Source organism: Zingiber officinale, chromosome 1B (genome assembly GCF_018446385.1).
Source record: "Zingiber officinale cultivar Zhangliang chromosome 1B, Zo_v1.1, whole genome shotgun sequence".
In the NCBI taxonomy this organism is placed as follows: Eukaryota; Viridiplantae; Streptophyta; class Magnoliopsida; order Zingiberales; family Zingiberaceae; genus Zingiber; species Zingiber officinale.
Window position 1 is genome coordinate 62786497 of NC_055986.1, and position 24386 is coordinate 62810882.

A 24386-nucleotide genomic window follows, 5' to 3' on the forward strand; every position below is an offset into this window, starting at 1 on the left:
AAGCTGAGGGTTATCGAACCATTTTAAATATTTGTATCCTCTTATTTGCCATTTCATTTTTTCTTTAATTTTCACTATTTATTTTATCCTATAGAACATAACATTGTAGAAAATGATATTTATCCTCTCTACTAAATCGATCACAACACCAGCATAATCAAACATGACCAAGCTCATAAAAAATTAACATAATACTGCATTAACATTTTAATCAGTGGTTGAGAAAAATTTAACGGTATAATATTAAAATGAATTATAAACATTATGCTCTTGTAAAAATTGTGTTATCTTATTACTCTATGATGGGTTTGGTATTAGACCTAACAACGGGTCGGGGCTAGGGTAGGATATGTAACTAGGTCAATGGAATGGTTACTCGTTGACCCAATTAAATAGGCTAGAATTGGAACTAACTCATCTAGGGTTAGGTGGGTGATGGTTCCAACCTAGACAGTGACATTTCTGGCCCCAATTAACTGTGAAGATTGGTGGTTAATTATTTTTGTTGGATTAAGACGCATATGAGAGATAGGGGGAATCACGTAGTTTTGAAAATCTTGTAATTTTCAATTTTCAAATCAACATACGAACGTAACAGAATAAGAAAATAGACAAACGAAAAAATAGTACGAACACAAGCGGTTTACTTGGTTTAGAACTTTTGATGACTCCTACTCCAAGACATAGATCCTGCAGACCTATCGATGGGTAATTGTAACACCTGAAAATTCTCAAATCAATTTTAGAAATATCTTATTATTTTTCTAGAATTTTAGAATATTTTTATATAATTTTTGGAGTAGCAGAAGTAGTAAAATTAAATAAAAAACGTAAAACAACCTAAGCGGGAATTGAACTCGCAACCTATGGACTCTATGACTTATAGGGTGACTCTAGTAACCAAGGGGCCCCAGCAGGGGTATGCTGAAAGAAAAGGAGAGGAATTATATTTGTGATTGAGTTGGGTCGAATTAATTACTTAATATAAATAGGAAATTTAAGTGGGGAATTCTTATTTTTGATCGACAATTTCTCTATCCCTCAAACCCTCACTGTCGCCCCTCCCTCTTCCTCATCCTCTCGGCGCACAAGCCCAAGGAAAAACCTAGGGTTCCATCCCTTGGGTCGTAGGAGCACCTTTCGGCGATCTCCGATACGAGGACGCTCCTCTCCGCGAGAAGAACACGTGGGCGTAAGAAGATCGTCGAAGAGATCTTCTTCTCCAGAAAACCTACGAACGGATTGTAAGAAAACTTAGCACAGGATGTAAGTAACCCCTCACCTACAGTATAAGTAGTTAATCGTGCGTTTTTATGCTTTTAGTTCAGCCACATGCATGATTAGTAAGTTGAGGAGAGTTTGAGCACACCAAGTGCTCGATAAAATGACTTGTGCAGCTATACGATACAGTAGGCATTTTATAGCTCAGTTGATTGCCATAGAAGCAGTTTAAATAGCAAGCTTGATCTTGATTCAGTTATATGGGACTACGGTCCAATGGGTGGGCTCCCATAGTCGCCTCTAGGTTCAGATAACCTAGCTCTAGGTTCAGATAACCTAGTCAGAAGAAGATAAGATAAATTAGCTTATAAATCAGTATTTTACTTTATTAGTGGCACTGTACTAGAGTCTTAGTTTTCCTTGGGTTGGGCTCCCATAGTCGTCCCTAGGTTTAGATAACCTAGTAAACCCTACTAGATTCGGGACTAACTACCTCGGGTCGAGTTAGGGATGTGCGCATAGCAAGTACAGTTGTCGGGCCCAACAGCAGCATGATTAGTATTTTTATCTATGTATGAAAATAGTTTTCAAACTTCACAAACCAGATATGTGAATACAACTCAGCTTCAGTTTAGTTTTCTTATTGAAATAACAAATAGCTTTATGTTCAGTCTTTGACTGCTATGACTTGTATGTCCATATGCCATGTTTTAGCATTTTCAGCATGATCATCAACATGTATTTCAAATAGTATCCTTTGAAAGCATGATTTCTTCGAATGCATGTTTTGTGAGGTAGATGGTTCTTACTAAGCTCCCAAGCTTATAGTTTCATTTTCCTTATACTGCAGATAAAGGTAAAGGGAAGATGGTTTAGCGGTGGCTTGAGGGCAATGCGACAAGATGTGTATGAGAAGGAACTTGGAATAAAGACCTTGAAGACCAACAAGTTAAAGGATTAGAACTCCTTATAGTTGATTTCCTACACCTTTTGAATGTCTAAATGTTATGAATTGTGAAAGTATACACTAGGTTATGCCTGGACTTCTAGCTACCTTAATGTTAGTCGCTAAGTTATGAATCATGTCATGCTTAGTGATATTACAATGGTCATTGGTTGATACACTCGTGTTATACACGAAGTTACTGAAATACAGCAGAAATCAGAGCTCCAATCGATCAGCCGATCGATTGGGAAGTGATCTGCCGCGTACAGAGAGCTGATGAATCGATCAGCTGATCGATCGGCCATGGATCGATCAGCCGATTGATCGGGAAGTTAATTTCCACGAACAGAGAGCCTCTGAATCGATTATCGGATCGATTGGCCAGGCTAGATCGATCAGCCGATCGATTCAGAATTGACCTCCGTGCACAGTATCACATTGAATCGATCAGTGGATCGATCAAATAACTCCAATCGATCAGCCGATCGATTGAAGAGTCTGACTTCAGCTAGAAGTGTCTGATTTTAGCTTTTTGATTAAATGGAAAGTTTAGGTTCCCTTCTTTAGCATATGTACAACTTCAGAGGTGTATTTTGAATATAGATTACAGATTTTACAGCAAATCACAGAGAGTTTTAATTAGTTTAGCTTTTCCGCACCTTAATATTCAGTGGTATCCCAAGAATAGTTTAGCATAATGTAACATCCGGCCTTACAGCCTAGTCAGTAGAAGGCGTGTCGTTACAGAGTGGTATCAGAGTAAAGTTCCATACTTCCTCCACACACACATCAACATTGAACCTGCAGCTTCCAAGTAAGAATATCTCTCACTTTATTTATGTTTCTTTCTTTCATGTTTATAGATAACTAAAACATGTTCGTATATGATAGAATCTAACAGGGTAATAGTAGTTATGTAAACATGATTGTATTAGTTATGTATATCCTCTGTTTTCCCTAGAAAATGGTACGAGGACGCCCAGCAAAAAGGGCACCAGCTACTGAGCCCCAGCATGAGGCAGACAGCTCAGTGACTCCCCCAGACCCTACAGCAGTAGTGGCTCAGTTACAGAAGCAACTAGCTGAACAGCAACAGGAGATAGCCGCCCTAAGGGCTAATCAGTAGAGCACTCCCACCGTCACTCAAGAACCTAACTTAGCAACCCCAGTAGTGATAGAGGTTCCACCAGTCCAACCTACAGCTCCAGTAGCCCCAGCAGCAAGGGCAAGGAGAGAAGCCTATCTGATTCAGTGGCAGAAAATCAAGCAAGAGAACTTCTCAGGCACCAGTGAACCATGGGATGTCCAAGCCTGGTTCAAAACACTGGAGAGTACGATGGAGCTTCTAGACTGGCCAGAGTATGAAAAGGTGAAATGCTCCTCCTTCTTCTTGACAGGAGACGCACGTATGTGATGGGAGAGGATTAGAGCGAAGCGCCCAATGAACCAGATGACATGAGCTTACTTCGAGAGAGAATTCTTTGAGGAGTTCTTTCACATGCGGGTCACAAACCGCCACTACGATGAGTTCACCGAATTTCATCAGGGCAACCTTTCAGTTGAGGAGGCCGTAAAGAAATTCAACAGACTGACTCGTATATGCCCTGAACTAGTCAGCACTGAAAGAGAATGAGTCTGGTTGATGCTCAAAATGCTTAGGTCGGAAATAGCACTGAACGTGGCCAGCGACGTCCATAGGCCGCAAACCACTGAAAAACTAGTAAGTAGTGCTCTGATCACCGAGCATTACCAGAACAGCATCAAGCAGCAGAAGCAAGCCTTCTCAGAGTCCAAAGGCCAAGGAGGCTCAGGCACTCAGAAACACCAGGGCCACAACTCTAACTGGAAAGGGAACTCCGGTAACAAATGTAAATCAGGGAGTTACCCAAAAGGAGGACCAGCTATTAAGCAGCCTAGTTATCTCAAGTGTTCTACTTGTGGAAAATTCCACCCTGGAGTTTGTCGTAAGGGCACACGAGGATGCTTCGAATGTGGCCAAGAAGGGCATATGGCTAATCAATGCCCGAACAAGACCAGTTTTCCCTCACCACAGCCGATTCAGTACGGAGGCAAGCCAGCACAGTCACACCAGATGCAGGATGCTTTAAATGGTCCACGCATCAGCCAAGGCAGACTAGAAGCCCCCTCAGCCACAACGAACGCGAGGATCTACTCACTCACCAGAGAGGACGTAGCAAATGCCTCGACAGTTGTTACAAGTCATATTAGTATTTTACAGTAAAGTGCAACTGTCTTATTCGATACTGGGGCAACCCATTCTTTTATATCCAGGGCATTCGCCGAAAAGTTAACAATACCTCCAGATGTACTCAGTGGTCAGTTTTTGACAACACTACCTTCAGGAGAAATTATGGCATCCATGCACTGGCTCTGAGCAGTGCCAGTTATTATAGCAGACAGGGAGCTTTTTGGTGATTTGATAGTGCTAGATATGGCCGACTATGATGTCATCTTGGGAATGGACTTTCTGATCAAGTACGGTGCCTCCATAGAGTGTCGTAAACAAAAAGTTGTATTCCAACCCGAAGTAGGAGTGCAGTTTGGGTACATCGGAGAACCAAAGAGAAAGGCCAAGAAGTTTCTCTCGGCTTTGAAAGCACAGAAACTATTGGAGTCAGGATGTACGGGGTTCCTAGCACATGTAGTCAATACCAGTCAGGACAAGGACCAAAAGATAGAAGAGGTTCGAGTTGTATGTGACTACCCAGCAGTCTTCCCTGGAGTTACTAGGCCTAGCACCGGACAGAGAGATTGAATTTGAGATAGAACTCATCCCCGATATGAATCTCATCTCCAAAGCACCCTACCGTATGGCTCCAACAGAACTGAAGGAACTTCAGGAGCAACTATAGGAGCTGCTCGACAAGGGCTTCATACGCCCTAGTCACTCGCCATGGGGAGCGCCTGTATTGTTCGTGAAGAAGAAGGACGGGAGCATGCGCCTGTGTATAGACTACCGGGCACTAAACCAAGTCACGATTAAGAATAGGTATCCTCTTCCCAGGATAGATGACCTATTTGATTAGCTAAAGGGAGCAGCAGTGTTCTCTAAAATAGACCTCAGATCGGGATATCACCAGGTGAAAGTTAAAGAAGGTGACATACCCAAGACAGCTTTCAGGACCAGATACGGGCATATGAGTTCGTAGTCATGTCCTTTAGCGTGATGAATGCTCCAGCTACTTTCATGGACCTCATGAACAGAGTATTCAGAGAATACTTAGATAAGTTTGTTATCGTGTTCATCGACGACATTCTTATCTATTCCAGGACTCAGGAAGAACACGCAGAGCACCTGAACATAGTATTGCAGACCCTTCTGCAGAACCAGCTGTATGCCAAGTTCATGAAATGTGAATTCTGGCTCAATCAGGTATCCTTTCTGGGTCACATCATCTCCAAGGATGGTATCATGGTAGACCCCAATAAGATAGAGGTTGTGAGTAACTGGAAAAGACCTAAGAACGCCAGTGAAATCAGAAGTTTTCTGGGACTAGCAGGCTATTATAGAAAATTTGTAGAGGATTTCTCCAGGATAGTCTCCCCACTGACAGCTCTCACCAGGAAGAACAGAAAATTTCAGTGGACAGAGGATTGTGAGAATAGTTTTATCAAGATAAAAAGAAGATTGACCAGTGCTCCCATTCTGACTCTGCCAGAAAATACAGACAGCTTTGATATTTACAGTGACGCCTCTAAATTAGGACTAGGAGCAATACTGATGCAAAATGGCAGGGTGATCGCCTATGCCTCCGGACAACTCAAGGACTATGAGAGGAACTACCCTACTCATGACCTTGAGCTTGCAGCAGTTGTCTTCGCCCTCAAAATTTAGAGACATTACTTGTACGAAGCTCAGTGCAGAGTGTATACAGATCATCAGAGTCTGAAGTACTTATTCACTCAGAAGGATCTGAATATGCGACAGTGCAGATGGCTCGAGCTAGTCAAAGACTATGACATAGACATCCTCTACCACCCAGGAAAGGCCAATAAGGTGGCAGATGCACTTAGCAGGAAGTCCAGTGCCACCTTACTATCCCTAGCAGCCATGTCACCGCCCCTACAAAAGGAGATTACAGATTTTGGTCTCGAACTTATAGTTGGACAACTCTCTCTATGACATTGGTATCTACCCTGCTTGGTGACATCCAGACAGCTCAGGATCAGGACCCTGAAATTCAGAAAATCAAGCAAGGGTTAGCAGAATCAGGAAGTGGAGAGTTCAAAGTATCTGATAGTGGGGTATTACATTTTGGTGACAGACTATGCATTCCGGATCAGGAGGAACTATGGAGGAAGATCCTAGACGAGGCTCACAGGACTCCTTACGCGATGCATCCTGGTTCCACCAAGATGTATCAAGACCTAAAGAGACGATTTTGGTGGCCTGGGATGAAAAGAGATATCGCTAGACATGTCAGTATCTGTCTGACCTGCAAGAGGGTCAAGGCAGAACACCAGAGACCAGGAGGAGTTCTACAACCTATTCAGATTCTAGAATGGAAGTGGGAGGATATCTCTATGGATTTCATAGTGGGACTACCCAAAATCACAAATAGTTTTGATGTCATCTGGGTAATAGTCGACAAATTGACTAAATCAACCCATTTCTTAGCCATCAGGATTTCCTACTCCATGGAATAGCTAACTCAGTTGTATCTCAATGAGATTGTTAGACTGCATGGAGTTCCTCGAACCATCATTTCAGACAGAGACAGTAGATTCACATCACACATCTGGGAGTGTGTGCAGTCGGCATTGGGCACCAGGTTAAAGTTTAGCACAGCTTTTCATCCTCAGACAGATGGTCAGACGGAGCGAGTAAATTAGGTACTCGAAGATATGCTCCGAGCATGTGCCCTAGACTTCAAGGGAAGTTGGTGCAAATACCTGTGTTTAGCAGAATTTGCATACAACAATAGCTATCAGGCCACCATTAGCATGGCACCCTACGAGGCTCTCTACGGGCGGAGGTGTAGATCTCCAATCTGTTGGTATGAAAATGGTGAACAGAAAGAACTAGAACTTCAGACCGATCTAGTAGCAGATACCACAGCAGTCATACAGTAAATCCGCCAAAGGATAGTGACAGCTCAGAGTCGCCAGAAAAGCTATGCTGATACACGGCGTCGACCCTTAGAGTTTTCAGTTGGGGATACGGTATTCCTCCGAGTGGCTCCCATGAAGGGAGTAATACGTTTTGGGAAGAAGGACAAGTTAAGTCCCAGATATGTGGGACCATACCTTATCACTAGAAGAGTTGGCAAGGTAGCATATGAGCTAGAGCTACCACAGGAGATGTCAGCTATCCATAATGTATTTCACGTCTCAATGCAGAAGAAGCATATCCCAGATGCCACCCAGGTGATTGAGCCTCAGTCGGTACAAGTCCGCGAAGACCTCAGCTATGACAGTCGGCCTATTCAGATAGTAGACCGAGCAGTTAAGAAATTACGGAACAAGGAAGTACCATTAGTAAAAGTCATTTGGCAAAATCACACAACAGAAGAGGCAACTTGGGAGACAGAAGCTAGTATGAGACAGAAGTACCCAGAGTTATTCTAAGTTCGAGGACGAACTTTTTATAAGGTATGGGGGATTGTAACGGCCAAAAATTCTCAAATCAATTTTAGAAATATCCTATTATTTTTCTAGAATTTTAGAATATTTTTATAGAATTTTTGGAGTAGCAGAAGTAGCAAAATTAAATAAAAAACGTAAAACAGCCTAAGCGGGAATTGAACCCGCAACCTATGGACTCTATGACGTATAGGGTGACTCTAGTAACCAAGGGGCCCCATGTTGGTTGCTACTCGGAAAACCTAGAGGTTCCACTGTACAAAAATTTTGTACAAAGGTCTGAACCTTTTCCTAGCTACCATGTGTTCTTTTAAATTAAATTTTGGACCGCCTGCGGAGCTTAACACGTTTGATCCAAAACTTAATCTATTTGTTCTTTTAGGTTTTAACTTGGATCTCCTGCGGAACTTTACACGTTTGATCCAAATCACCTAAGTTATTAATTCTATTAAATATTAATTTCCATAATTGGTTCCCAGTACTGACGTGGCGAGGCACATGGCCTTCTTAGATATGGGAGCAACCACCACCGACTAGACAAAACCTTTTATAGAAAGCTAATATTTAATTTCCTAAAATAACTTCAGGTTAACCGAAAGGAACAATCAAATCACAAGGAAAAGAAAAACAAAAGAACACTATATCAAAAACAAATTCGAAAAACTAAAATCGTATGCCTCTTGTATTTGGTATTATTTCCAAAAATAACTAGTATGATGCGGAAAGGAAAAATACTAATTATACCTTTTAGAAAGACCTCTTGATCTTCTACCGTATTCCTCTTCTAACCTCAGACGTTGTGTGGGCAACGATCTTCCGAGATGAGAACCACCAAGCACCTTCTTCTTCCTTATAAGTTTCGGCCATCAAAACTTCTCCTAGGATGAAGAGGTTCGACCACCACCACCATGCTCCAAGGGATGCTAGAAACAAAGCTTTCTTTCTCTCCTTCTTCTTCTTCTTCTCTAGACTTGATCCGGCCACCATATAAATCTCCACAAGAGGATGAGGTTCGGCCATCAAAGAGAAGAGAGGAGGAGAGGATGGCCGGCCATACCAAGGAAGAAAAAGAGAGAGGAAAAATAATAGAGTTCTAATCATGAAGGCACCTCTACCCCCTCTTCTATAATCCTTGGTCTTGGCAAATAAGGAAATTTTAATAAAAACTTCCTTAATTCCTTTGCCATGAAAAATAAATTTAATTGATATAAAATCAATTTCTCTTTTATTAACCAACATGGCCGGCCACAATAATCTAAGCAAAGGAAATTTAATTCAATCAAGAATTAAAACCTTCCTAATTTGTTTCCGGAAATTTTAAAAATAAAATTTCTCTAACAATTTATCCCTTCATGGTGATTTGTAAAAAAGGAAACTTATAAATTAAAATCTCTCTTTAAACATATGGATATTTATAAACAAGGAAAACTTAAAATCTTTCCTTTAAAAATAAATCTCCATGACAAGAAAGATTTTAATTAAAACTTATTCTCCTCTTAATTCCATGTTGACACATCATCAAACTTCTCATGTTGATTTAAATTTGCAAGCAAAACCAAACGTGAACAGAACTTATCACGTTTGACTTAATTGCCAAGCAAAACCGTGAACAAAGCTTTCTCACGTTTTAAGTAATTCATGTTGACTTAATTGCCAAGCATAAAAACGTGAATTGCTTCTCATGTTGATAAGCAACACCAACATAAGTTGATGTTCTGTTCACGTTGATTTCAACAATGTGAAGCTTACTTAGATAGCAACATCAACTACATGAATTAGAAGATGGGCTTAGATAGATACAAGATTTTATATAGAGGTTATGATAGGGACCGAGAGGAGAAATTGGTTTTGGTCTCCCGATAAAATTAAGCATCCCGTGTTCGCCCCGAACACATAACTTAATTTTATCAATGATAATTCATTCCATTAGAGAACTATCATTGAACTACCGCACCAATCCCAAATTACATTTTTGGGCTCCTTCTTATTATGAGTGTGTTAGTCTCCCTGTGTTTAAGATATCGAATGTCCACTAATTAAGCGAGTTACTGACAACTCATTTAATTAATATCTTAGTCCAAGAGTAGTACCACTCAACCTTATCGTCATGTCGGACTAAGTCCACCTGCAGGGTTTAACATGACAATCCTTATGAGCTCCTCTTGGGGACATTATCAACCTAGTATCTCTAGGACACAGTTTCCTTCTATAATCAACAACACACACTATAAGTGATATCATTTCCCAACTTATTAGGCTTATTGATTCATCGAACTAAATCTCACCCATTGATAAATTAAAGAAATAAATATCAATTATATGTGTTTGTTATTATATTAGGATTAAGAGCACATACTTCCATAATAACTGAGGTTTTTGTTCCTTTATAAAGTCAGTATAAAAGGAACAACATCAAATGGTCCTACTCAATACACTCTAAGTGTACTAGTGTAATTATATAGTTAAGATAAACTAATACCTAATTATACTACGACCTTCCAATGGTTTGTTCCTTTCCATCTTGGTCGTGAGCTACTGTTTATAATTTATAAGGAACCGATAACATGATCTTCTGTGTGTGACATCACACACCATGTTATCTACAATATAAATTAATTGAGCAACTACATTTATCATAAATGTAGCTAGACATTTGACCAAAGTGATTCTTATTTCTAGATAAATGTTTATACCAGAAGCTAGACTTTTAGTATACATCCTAACAATCTCCCACTTATACTAAAAGACTAAGCTGCCATACTTGCTACCATACATCTGATTCCCAACCCTTCAACATGCCCATCAAAAGCTCTTGCCTTAAGGACCTTAGTGAAAGGATCTATAGGTCATCACCTGATGCAATCTAGGCGGCAACAACTTCTCCTCGTTTATACGATTTCTCGTATTGGGTGGTACTTGCGCTCTATTGTGTTTACTTGCCTTATAGACTTATGGTTTCTTCGAGTTTGCTACTCCACCAATATTATTACAATAAATTGTAATAATCTTTGGACAAACTAGAAATCATGTCTAAGTCTATCTTGAGGTTATTGAGTCATTCAGCTTTTATGGCTACCTCAGAGGCTTGCCATATACTAAGCTTCTATGGTGGAGTCCAGAAAAACACCTATGCTTATCACTCTTCCATAGTTATGACTTTACCTCCTAAAGTAAACACAAAACCCCGAGGTTGACTTATTATTGTCCTTATCCGATTGGAAGTCAAAATCAATGCAACTCACAGGGACCAAAATAGCTGCCTTGTAAACCAGCATATAATCTCTAGTGCCTCTAAGATACTTCAATATATGCTTTACTGCAGACTAATGTCCTTGTCAAGGGTTACTTTGATATCTGCTAACCGTGTCCACGGTAAAACAGATATCCTGTCTCGTACACAACATTGCATACATTAGACTTCCCAGAGCCGAAGCATAAGGAACTGCCTTCATGTCATTTATCTCTTTTAATGTCTTCGGAGACGTCTCTTTAGATTAAGCTACTCCATGCCTAAAAGGTAAGAAAACTTTCTTAGAGTTCTGCATGCTTAAAACGAGCAAGGATTTTTCCGATATATGAAGCTTGGGATAAGTAAAAATATTCTTTTCTTGCGATCCCTTATTACTTTGATCTCAAGAATATATACATTCTTCCAAGTCCTTTATATCAAATTGTTTGGAGTACCATACCCTTACTTCTGACAACATTTTGATATTGTTTCCAACTACCAAAAATGTTATCTACGTATAGTACAAGAAATACCACCACGTTTCCATCACACCTTTTGTATACACAAGACTTATCCGTTTACTCAATAAATCTATAGTTCTGGATTACTTTGATAAACTGGATGTTCCAAGACCTTGAAGCTTTGCATCAGTCCATAGACTGATTGAGCTTGCACACAAGATACTCTTAGCCCTTTGCAATGAACCCTTCTGGTTGCTTTATATGGATGCTTTCTTCAAGACTTCCATTAAGGAATGTTGTCTTGACATCCACTTACCAAATAGATAAAAGTATCCGGATAGACTTAAGCATGGCTACCAGTGAAAAAGTTTCCTTTTTCATCTAGCCTTGCTTTGAAAGTTTCTACCTTCCTGTCTATCCCTCTTTTCCTATTATAGACCTTTTTATACCCAAAGACTTTTACACCATTTGGAGGTTCTACAAGCTTCCAGATTTTATTAGAATACATATATTCTAATTCTGTTATTCATTACTCTTTGCCAAGATATTGCATCTTTATCTTGGAGTGCTTCGTCATATGTCCGGGGATCAGGTTCATATCTTCCAGGGATCGAGTCCAAAAACTCTCCCAAAACATAAATCTTTTTAGGTTGCCTAACAACCCTCCCACTACGACAAGGCATTTTCTGTAATTGTGTATCATTTGTGATACGTGTTGCAGTTTCCTTGTGGTATCTCATCTTGTACAATTGGTACTAGATTAGACATGTCTTTTATTATTTCCTTAAGAACAAATTTTCTTATGGGCACATGGTTTATTACATAGTCCTTTTATAAAAATCGGTCATTGATGACCTTCTAATTTTTAAGACTATAAACCTACTTTCATTTCTCTAGGATAACCCACAAACAAGTGAATTCCTGTCCAACTTATCATTGTCTCTCTTCTGCATATGTGCTGGACTACCCGAATCCGAATATGCTTCGAAATAGGCTTACGCCTATTCAGCAATTCTATATGAGTAGAGAGTTCTAACTTGGAAGGTACTATGTTCACTTTCGTTTTCAGAATTTATCCTTAAAACAAATTTGGTAATTTTCTGAATAACTCATCATCTATCTAATTATTTCATAAGAGTCCTTTACCTTCTTTCTACTACACTATTCTGTTGGGGTGTACCAGGTGCAGTTAGTTGGGATTGAATCCCTACTTCTGATAAGTGACTCCTATATTCTCCCAAGAGGTACTTGCCACTACAATCTTACCGTAGTGTCTTGATACTTTTACTTTGACGTTTCTCCACATCAGCCTTGTACTCTTTGAACTAATCAAAGTACTTAGTCTTGCGGTACATTAAGTAAATTTATTTGTATCTTGAATAGTTGTCTATAAAATAGACGAAATATTCAATACTACCTCTTGTCTGGATAGTCATAGGATCACACAAATCAGAATGAACCGATTTCAACATATCTTTGACTCCATACCCCTTGGACTTAAAAGCTTCTTGGTTATTTTTTCTTCCAAGTAAGACTCACAGGTTGGAAAGATTTCCACTACCAATGAACCCAAAAGTTCATCAGCTACCAATGAATCCTACTCAAGTTAATATAACCTAGCCTTAGATGCCAAAGATATTAATGGTTTATTTCCGAAGGTTGCTTTCTCTTAAAATTAGAAGATGTGTTACTAATTTCCATTTGTTGCATCGTGGGAGTTATTGGATTTATAAATTGCCAACCAACGTACCAGAACAGATAACTTCCCTCTTTTTCTTAATAACAACTTTGTTATTAAAAGAGGCAGAATATCAAGTTCTTTGAATAGTTTAGAAACTGAAAACTAGTTCTTTCTAAACTTGGTGCGTAAAGACAATTACTCAAAAATCCATGTTTTATTCTTATCAAAAGATAAACATCTCCCACTGCAACAGCTACCATTTTTACAGTAGTGCCCATGTGGACGGTGTTTTAATTTTCATTTAGTTGCCGGATTTCCTGGAACCCTGCAATGAATTGCGGACATGATTGATGGCATCTGTATCTACACTCCAGGTTCTGGTAGATAACACCACTAAACATGTTTCAACTAATGAATTAAATACACCTATATTGTTCTTAGTTCTAAGAAGACAGTCTACCTTAATGTTCAAGTCCTATTTCCAATCATTACAATTGGGACTACTAAGTCTTTTCTATATTATAACAACTAGAGGATTGACAAACATTTTAAATCCTAAGAATCACAAAAATATTTGGTCAAGATCAATTCTTTAAAATCCCCATGAATTTTGTATGCCACGATAGTGTGGACGTATACAAAATTAAAGAGGAGATTTCATCCATTAATTTTATTATCTCGTCAACTTTACTTTATGACGAATAAAATTAATAGTTGATCTGTCTTTGATCAAATATTTGGTCAAAACTTTTTGAATTTAAAATAAAATATTGATTCCTCAAACAATATTATTTAAATTCACCAACACCTCAAACACCGTGAATTTTGCATGCCACGTTAGTGTGGACGTATACAAATTCAACATTTGTAAAAGGAGGGTTTTACCCATTAACTATCTTGTCAACGTATCTTTATGACAAATAAAATTATCTCAAACACCGTTAATTTTGTATGCCACGTTAGTGTGGACGTATACAAAATCAATCATTTGTAAGAGGGGTTTTAACCCTTTAATTTTATTATCTTGTCAACCTAGTTTTATGACAAATTAATAGTTGGTTTCATTTGGTCACACAAATAATAGCAGTGACTCCGATGGGGAGGATACTATTAGATGTGTCTAAGTGTATACCATTACTTAACACTAAGTCCATTAATAAGATTATGCCTCTTCCGTTGGGGAAGATCACACGCTCTTAATTAACTTCCTATAGTCATCCAAAAATGGAAGTTTGTTCTAGTGATCCACAAACAAGCTCATCCGTTATGGAGGAAGGCACTCAGAGCCAACGCGCAAGCTTGTTTGCATCACTTACAAACCAGTAATGGAGACCATGGGATTTATTTAAAATCCCTCTCCCACTTAGTTATTTATAAACGAGGAATTTTAACTATGCTAGCCTACTAGTCATGTATACTAACATGCACACACAGCACAATATAAAAGCAATAAATAGAAAATCTAATTTTCAACTATTATGGCTTTTATCTCTAGTTGTCCTCCGTGTGTTGTCATCCCAAGCAGCTGCCATATTTGGCCACCGCCACCGGGTCTAGCTGTCGCATCCATCTTGCTCCTAGTTCCGCTGCGCCTCTGGTCCTTAGAAGGTTCCACGCTTTGCAAGATTCGATCCGCGACATAAATAGAATTTTACATTTTGATCCTATATTCCATAAAAGGAATGTATATGTATCTAGATCAAAAATAAAATCCTAATAAAACTAAATACAGCTCCTGCTGTATTTTAATACAATCATGCACACACAGATAAATGCCCTTGACATGTCCAAGGGTCCAATTACACACATAATAACTAAAAGCCATAATAGTTGGATCCTGCATCCACAAAGTTAGCACATCCTACTATTAACCTGCCTAAATTATGTATGACATGTGCATAATTAAACTAATACCAAATACACAGAGGCAAAACCCTAGCTCTGATACCAATTGTTGGTTGCTACTCGGAAAACCTAGAGGTTCCACTGTACAAAAATTTTGTACAAAGGTCTGAACCTTTTCCTAGCTACCATGTGTTCTTTTAAATTAAATTTTGGACCGCCTGCGGAGCTTAACACGTTTGATCCAAAACTTAATCTATTTATTCTTTTAGGTTTTGACTTGGATCTCCTGCGGAACTTTACACGTTTGATCCAAATCACCTAAGTTATTAATTCCATTAAATATTAATTTCCATAATTGGTTCCCAGTACTGACGTGGCGAGGCACATGGCCTTCTTGGATATGGGAGCAACCACCACCGACTAGACAAAACCTTTTATAGAAAGCTAATATTTAATTTCCTAAAATAAATTTAGGTTAACCGAAAGGAACAATCAAATCACAAGGAAAAGAAAAACAAAAGAACACTATATCGAAAATAAATTCGAAAAACTAAAATCGTATGCCTCTTGTATTTGGTATTATTTCCAAAAATAACTAGTATGATGCGGAAAGGAAAAATACTAATTATACCTTTTAGAAAGACCTCTTGATATTCTACCGTATTCCTCTTCTAACCTCAGACGTTGTGTGGGCAACGATCTTCCGAGATGAGAACCACCAAGCACCTTCTTCTTCCTTACAAGTTTCGGCCATCAAAACTTCTCCTAGGATGAAGAGGTTCGACCACCACCACCATGCTCCAAGGGATGCTAGAAACAAAGCTTTCTTTCTCTCCTTCTTCTTCTTCTTCTCTAGACTTGATCCGGCCACCATATAAATCTCCACAAGAGGATGAGGTTCGGCCATCAAAGAGAAGAGAGGAGGAGAGGATGGCCGGCCATACCAAGGAAGAAAAAGAGAGAGGAAAAATAATAGAGTTCTAATCATGAAGGCACCTCTACCCCCTCTTCTATAATCCTTGGTCTTGGCAAATAAGGAAATTTTAATAAAAACTTCCTTAATTCCTTTGCCATGAAAAATAAATTTAATTGATATAAAATCAATTTCTCTTTTATTAACCAACATGGCCGGCCACAATAATCTAAGCAAAGGAAATTTAATTCAATCAAGAATTAAAACCTTCCTAATTTGTTTCCGGAAATTTTAAAAATAAAATTTCTCTAACAATTTATCCCTTCATGATGATTTGTAAAAAAGGAAACTTATAAATTAAAATCTCTCTTTAAACATATCGATATTTATAAACAAGGAAAACTTAAAATCTTTCCTTTAAAAATAAATCTCCATGACAAGAAAGATTTTAATTAAAACTTATTCTCCTCTTAATTCCATGTTGACACATCATCAAACTTCTCATGTTGATTTAAATTTGCAAGCAAAACCAAACGTGAACAGAACTTATCACGTTTGACTTAATTGCCAAGCAAAACCGTGAACAAAGCTTTCTCACATTTTAAGTAATTCATGTTGACTTAATTGCCAAGCATAAAAACGTGAATTGCTTCTCATGTTGATAAGCAACACCAACATAAGTTGATGTTCTGTTCACGTTGATTTCAACAATGTGAAGCTTACTTAGATAGCAACATCAACTACATGAATTAGAAGATGGACTTAGATGGATACAAGATTTTATATAGAGGCTATGATAGGGACCGAGAGGAGGAATTGGTTTTGGTCTCCCGATAAAATTAAGCATCCCGTGTTCGCCCCGAACACACAACTTAATTTTATCAATGATAATTCATTCCACTAGAGAACTATCATTGAACTACCGCACTAATTCCAAATTACATTTTTGGGCTCCTTCTTATTATGAGTGTGTTAGTCTCCCTGTGTTTAAGATATCGAATGTCCACTAATTAAGCGAGTTACTGACAACTCATTTAATTAATATCTTAGTCGAAGAGTAGTACCACTCAACCTTATCGTCATGTCGGACTAAGTCCACCTGCAGGGTTTAACATGACAATCCTTATGAGCTCCTCTTGGGGACATTATCAACCTAGTATCTCTAGGACACAGTTTCCTTCTATAATCAACAACACACACTATAAGTGATATCATTTCCCAACTTATCGGGCTTATTGATTCATCGAACTAAATCTCACCCATTGATAAATTAAAGAAATAAATATCAATTATATGTATTTGTTATTATATTAGGATTAAGAGCACATACTTCCATAATAACTGAGGTTTTTGTTCCTTTATAAAGTCAGTATAAAAGGAACAACATCAAATGGTCCTACTCAATACACTCTAAGTGTACTAGTGTAATTATATAGTTAAGATAAACTAATACCTAATTATACTACGACCTTCCAATGGTTTGTTCCTTTCCATCTTGGTCGTGAGCTACTGTTTATAATTTATAAGGAACCGATAACATGATCTTCTATGTGTGACACCACACACCATGTTATCTACAATATAAATTAATTGAGCAACTACATTTATCATAAATGTAGCTAGACATTTGACCAAAGTGATTCTTATTTCTAGATAAATGTTTATACCAGAAGCTAGACTTTTAGTATACATCCTAACACCCCAGCAGGGGTGTGCTGAAAGAAAAGGAGAGGAATTATATTTGTGATTGAGTTGGGTCGAATTAATTACTTAATATAAATAGGAAATTTAAGTGGGGAATTCTTATTTTTGATCTACAATTTCTCTATCCCTCAAACCCTCACCGTCGCCCCTCCCTCTTCCTCATCCTCTCGGCGCACAAGCCCAAGGAAAAACCTAGGGTTCCATCCCTAGGGTCGTAGGAGCACCTTCCGGCGACATCTCCAATACGAGGACGCTCCTCTCCGCGAGAAGAACACGTGGACGTAAGAAGATCGTTGAAGAGATCTTCTTCTCCGTAAAACCTAGCGAACGGATTGTAAGAAAACTTAGCGCAGGATGTAAGTAACCTCTCACCTATAGTATAAGTAGTTAATCATGTATTTTTATGCTTTTAGTTCAGCCACATACATGATTAGTAAGTTGAGGAGAGTTAGAGCACACCAAGTGCTCGATAAAATGACTCGTGCAGCTATACGATCCAGTAGGCATTTTATAGCTCATTTGATTGTCATAGAAGCAGTTTAAATAGCATGCTTGATCTTGTTTCAGTTATATGGGACTACGGTCCAATGGGTAGGCTCCCATAGTCGCCTCTAGGTTCAAATAACCTAGCTCTAGGTTCAGATAACCTAGTCAGAAGTAGATAAGATAAATTAGCTAATAAATCAGTATTTTACTTTATTAGTGGCACTGTACTGGACTCTTAGTTGTCCTTGGGTTGGGCTCCCATAGTCGTCCCTAGGTTTAGATAACCTAGTAAACCCTACTAGATTCGGGACTAGCTACCTCGGGTCGAGTTAGGGATGCGTGCATAACAAGTACAGTTGTCGGGCCCAACAGCAACATGATTAGTATTTTTATCTAAGTATGAAAATAGTTTTCAAACATCACAAACCAGATATGTGAATATAGCTCAGCTTCAGTTTAGTTTTCTTATTGAAATAACAAATAGCTTTATGTTCAGTCTTTGACTGCTATGACATGTATGTCCATATGCCATGTTTTAGCATTTTCAGCATGATCATCAGCATGTATTTCAAATAGCATCCTTTGGAAGCATAATTTCTTCGAATGCATGTTTTGTGAGGTAGATGGTTCTTACTAAGCTCCCAAGCTTATAGTTTCATTTTCCTTATACTGCAGATAAAGGTAAAGGGAAGATGGTTTAGCGGAGGCTGGAGGGCAATGCGACAAGATGTGTGTGAGAAGGAACTTGGAATAAAGACCTTGGAGACTAGCAAGTTAAAGGATTAGAACTCCTTATAGTTGATTTCCTGCACCTTTTGAATGTCTAAATGTTATGAATTGTGAAAGTATGCACTAGGTTATGCCTGGAATTCTAGCTACCTTGATGTTAGTCGGTAAGTTATGAATCATGTCATGCTTAGTGATATTACAATGGTCATTGGTTGATACACTCGTGTTATACACGAAGTTACTGAAATGCAGCAGAAATCAGAGCTCCAATCGATCAGTCGATCGATTGGAGGGCCCCCAATTGATCAGCCGATCGTTTGGGAAGTGATCTGCCGCATACAGAGAGCTGATGAATCGATCAGCTGATCGATCGGCCATGGATCGATCAGCCGATCGATCGGGAAGTTAATTTCCACGAACAAAGAGTCTCTGAATCGATTATCGGATCGATTGTCCAGGCTGGATCGATCAGCCGATCGATTCAGAATTGACCTCCGTGCACAGTAGCACGTTGAATCGATCAATGGATTGATCAAATAACTCCAATCGATCAGCCGATCGATTGAAGAGTCTGACTTCAGCTAGAAGTGTCTGATTTCAGCTTTTTGATTAAATGGAAAGTTTAGGTTCCCTTCTTTAGCATATGTACAACTTCAGAGGTGTATTTTGAATATAGATTAAAGATTTTACAGCAAATCACAGAGAGTTTTAATTAGTTTAGCTTTTCCGCACCTTAATATTCAGTGGTATCCCAAGAATAGTTTAGCATAATGTAACCTCCGGCCTTACAACCTAGTCAGTAGAAGGCGGGTCGTTATAGTAATCCACTAACAAACCTCTTCTAGTACCTCCATAAGAGAAGATCAAGTACAAAGAGATCGGAAAAGTGTAACATACTACACTTTTCATTTGTAGAAATTAAGTAAAAAAAAATTAATTTGTTATCAACACATAGGGATCAAAGTGAGAGCGCACGAGTGTCGATGTCGATCTGCCGGCCATGATCGAAAGTCCTTGGAGTAATTGTTGGGCACAGAAGCTTCACAGCAAAGTCATAGTAGGAAGTCAGAGCAGTCAGAACCTCGAATTGACGCGTAGTAGCTCATATATGAGTTGTTGAATGAAGCTTGATCGAGACTGCCTTAAATAGAGCATGAAAGGCGCATTCCATAGCCATTAAAGGCTCATTCAACGTGGTAAATTTAATCCTGACTTTACTGTGCCTTATCTACGATGGGGTCCAAAATTTATCTCTTGGAAGGCATCTTTAGGTTATTGAAGGCGTCTTCCATGAACAGTGCAAAGGAGCCTTCCAATACTTGAAGGTGCATTCGGGTACTATTCATCCGAAGGCTTTTTTCTCCTTTTGCCCAGACAAGGAACTAGTCAAGGTCTTAGATTAGGGATCCAAAATGGACCTAACCTGAACCGATGCCTACTGTCCCTCAACTGGGATGTGTCCTCACTTAGTCACTCTCCTCCAATCACTACAAGAAAATTGGGATTCTACAACATTTAAACGACAACGCTTTTTATAAAAAACGTTGTCTATTTTTTTTTAATAACGCTTTTAGTGAAAAGCGTTGTCTATTTCATTATTTTCTTATTAATAGACAACGCTTTTCTAAAAACCGTTGTCTATTAGTGATTTTTACGGGTCAAAGACAACGCTTTGTAAAAAGCGTTGTCTATTAGACTGATTTTTAGTGTCTACGACAACACTTTTTAAAAAGTGTTGTCTATGTTTAAAATCTCATCTAAATCTTGATTAATACAAACCGTTGGATCTAAATCTTGATTAATACAAACCGTTGGATCTAGGTAAGGAGTAGAAAACCCAAACCCTTCTCCCAACTTCTATCTTCCGATCATTTTCAAGTCCCGAACCTTTCTCCCAAGTACTCCTCATCTCGCGCGGCCTTCTCCATCCAACTCCTCTCTGGCAAACTCCTCTCCAGCAAACTCCTCTCCTCTCCGGCCCCAGCTGGGCGGAGTCCCCCGTCTCCGCCTACATGTGCTACCTCGAAAGCTCCCTCCTCAGCTCCGACACCTCCCGCCACCCCCGCCCGCCGCTTCCCTCCCCAAGGCTGCTCCCTTCCCCGCGCCCTCCCTTCCCCTTACTCCGTCGTCCGCTTCCCTTCTCCGACCGCGTTTTTGGATCTGCTCTCGCCCAGATCTCCTTACCCCCTGCTTTCGCCGGGGTTCCGCTACCCTACGCCGTTGACTCCCAACTTTGCCCTCTCGTCGTTGCCGCAACCAGGAATTTTGGGGGCTGGGCCGTCACCCCGGCTGCAGCCGCCACCTTCCCCCGGGCTCTGGTTCCCTCAATCGCCGTCAGGGTTCTTGCCCATACTGAGCCCTAGATGGAGGGATATGTTATAAATTAATGATCGTTGTGCGAAGCCCAGACTCTACTCCTGTGTCAAACCTTGCGGATTTTAACATTCTCAAAATTGGTTTCATCTATTGGTCTGACCAAAATCCGAAGCACAATACTGAAGATGATGATGAAGACAACTGCTGGCTTACGGAATTCCTCTGGAGATATTGGTGGTATTGACTCGGGAGTTCAAGATCCAAGTGTGGCTGGCATTAGGTAGGTGAAGTGCAGTATATTTAAGTTTCTTGTTGTTACTATACACTTCTCTTGCAAAATATGGGTGGTATTTGATTTTGAAATGATCCTACTTAGTATACTGCTTTCATTCAAATGAAATGATGTATCTTTGAATCGACTGGTCCAGGAGAGATCCCCAAAGTAGTACCTTGTCAACATGATAACTATCCCCAATTCATTTCCTAACATGTCTGGAGTGTATGTATTGCATACAGGTTAACTTCATTTGACTGCATCGCAACTATTTTGCAGAAATCGATTTCTATTAAGAAAGACTAGCGTGCTTCCTTTAGTTAGTAGAAATGTCAATTACTGCACCACTAACATTCTTCAGCTTGTTGCTTGTAGCTCTCTTCTTTAAGTTGTTGACTGAAGTAGTAAATCCTTAGCTTAGGCACTCTTTCAGATGTTTTTGAAATGCAAATGACAAAAAAGGTAAGTTTGAAAGGCTAAACCAAAGGGCAAGTCATTTGGCAGGCAGACTAAGTGGTGCATCTGTAGATCAACTTGTATTGGTGCCATGTAATATCGGGTAAGTAAGAATTAAAACATCACTTTCAATTGTTGTCTTTTGATAATTTATTGAATTATATGCACTAATTATGTGTTTGTTGCATAGTTTCCATTCGATTCTCACTTTTATTGACCCTTACAATGAAGTTATTTATTTGTTGGATTCTCTAAGGCACCGCATTCATGATGAGGATTGGAAATATATAGTGGAAATGTGAGTTCATATTTCTTTTTTATTAAGCATTTATGTTAATAGAAAACTCATATATAAAAAAATCATTAACGTATGAAGGGCCTTAAGATTGTTTAATTCAAGCAAGGGAAGGAAAGGTATAAAAAAGGCTATGTGGGTAATAGTAAAGGTATGTGTAATTACATATAACATATATTTTAATGTGTATGTTTATCATTAATAATATGTCTCTAATTTTCATAGGCTCCTCGACAACAAGATGTCAAACAATGTGGTTACTATGTGATGCGATTTATGAGACAAATTGTTGAAGAAGTTGAAATTATCGAAAGAGATTCACTACGATCTATAGTAATGTTTACTTGCTTATGTCTCAAATTATTTGAAATAAACTATTTAAAATATGCAAAGTCAATGTTGATTTTTTTTCCTCATTAATGTTCACAGTTCACACAAGCAGAGTATTCTCGAGAAGAAATTGATGAGGTGCGATCGGAGTTGGCAGAATGTATACAAGATCATATTTATGAGTAGGTGTGTTCCCTCACCCCTTCATATTTATGATCGGAGTTGGCTGTTAACTGGAGTTTCTTTTATCTCGTGCTATCCCTCACCCCTTCAACTCTGATATTTCAACTTGTCTAATCACAAAATGTGTTTGTTATCTATAAGTACTGCTATTCTACTGAACATAGTTTCTCTTATTATATCATTTATTAGTTTATTCTGAATAGTAGCATTTTTGTTTTAATTATGAGCTGCTGCTATTTGTGTTATCCCTCTTTTTCCTTGTTCTATTTGATATCTTTGTTCTTCGTTTTCCTTGTTCGATGATCTCGTTCCATCTCCTCACTATGAACTCATCATGATTCATTAGAGGCGATTAGGGTGAATCATTTATGTTCGGCTTGTTTGCTTCCATTGAGATTTAAGGAGCCAAGTGTTTTACATTCTTTTTTGTTTGGTGTATCAGACTGATGCTGCTATTTATGCTATTAGCATGCATTACTTCACAAGACTAATTTTTTGAATAAAGATACTTTTTTTGCCCGTTTAGGGTGATTATTTCAGCTTTCATTGATTTCTCGTTCATCTGGGCGCTTTTACCTTGTTTCTTAATTGATAATCCGCCATTGAGGTTTAAGGAGCAAAGTGTTTTTACATTTCCTTTTTTTTTTTTTTGGTTTATCAGATTGTTGCTGCTAATTAGGCTGTTAACATGCATTGCTTCACAAGACTTTTTTTTTTTTTTTTTGAAAAGATACTTTTTTTATTTTCTGTGATCTTGTGTTGGTTTTGATAAAGCAGGATCTTGAGTTGTGAGATTCACGTTCTTGTAAAGCATGTTAAGGTATGATCTCTCTTTTTTTCTTGCTTTCTTTCTCAAAAGAGAAAAAATATATATATGTTCTTTTAGTGTTCAGTTTCTTTTCATGAATTTGGTGCTTGCTCCACATATTTACAGTCGTATTCCTATTGTGTATGTGTCTTTCATCCGTTCTTTGCACTAGCTATCTATATAGGAGTCCTGGAGGGATGTATGGAAAAAAGATAGTTTCTAAGTTCTGTATGCAGTTGATGTGTTAAATGTAAATAATGATTACTTTTTTCCTTATTCAATTTCTCATTGACCTTTCTAAGTTGTCATTCAATCTTATTCCTCAATTTTCATTCACAGGAGAAATGCTCAAACTACATGGTAGAGATGGCATGGATAGAAAATATGAGTACTGAATGATCACATTCATCCCAATATAAGATTTTATTTAGTAGTATTATAGATAAGTTCTAACATTGTTTGGAATAATTTCACTTATCACTTAAAGTGAAAATAAGTTGATTTGTATACTTTTTCATTCTTGTAATGCTTATTCGTTATGAGTTCTTCGTTTGCAATTTTATTCAGCTTCATCTAGTTTGGAAATAGATATCAATTCTCTGGAATTAGTAAGCTTTAGAATACAATTCACATTGGTCCACACCAACAACCATTAGTGTTGACATGACTATTCCTCGTCCATCAAAATCATAAATAGTAGATAATTCACTGAAAACAAACTGAATGTACAATGCACACTATGATGATTTTCCCATGAATCTTAATGTGCTCACAGGATTAACATAGCTGTCCAGACCTAGACATTCAATGCTTTAGGATATTGTGGTATGAGGAAATGCCATTTTATTCAATGAGACTTCAGCATAAGTCTGAAATTAACTGTTAATTAATTATTTGGAGTACAT

The 24386-nt window shown here is 38.4% G+C and overlaps 1 long non-coding RNA gene across 1 annotated transcript; it reads left to right on the forward strand.

Moving 5' to 3' along the window:
* The first annotated feature begins 22393 nt into the window (after positions 1 to 22393).
* Positions 22394 to 23868, forward strand: LOC121969386. Its single transcript, XR_006108558.1, has 3 exons — positions 22394 to 22493; positions 22590 to 22676; positions 23821 to 23868. It is a non-coding gene; the product is annotated as an uncharacterized LOC121969386 (long non-coding RNA).
* The last annotated feature ends 518 nt before the right edge of the window (positions 23869 to 24386 follow it).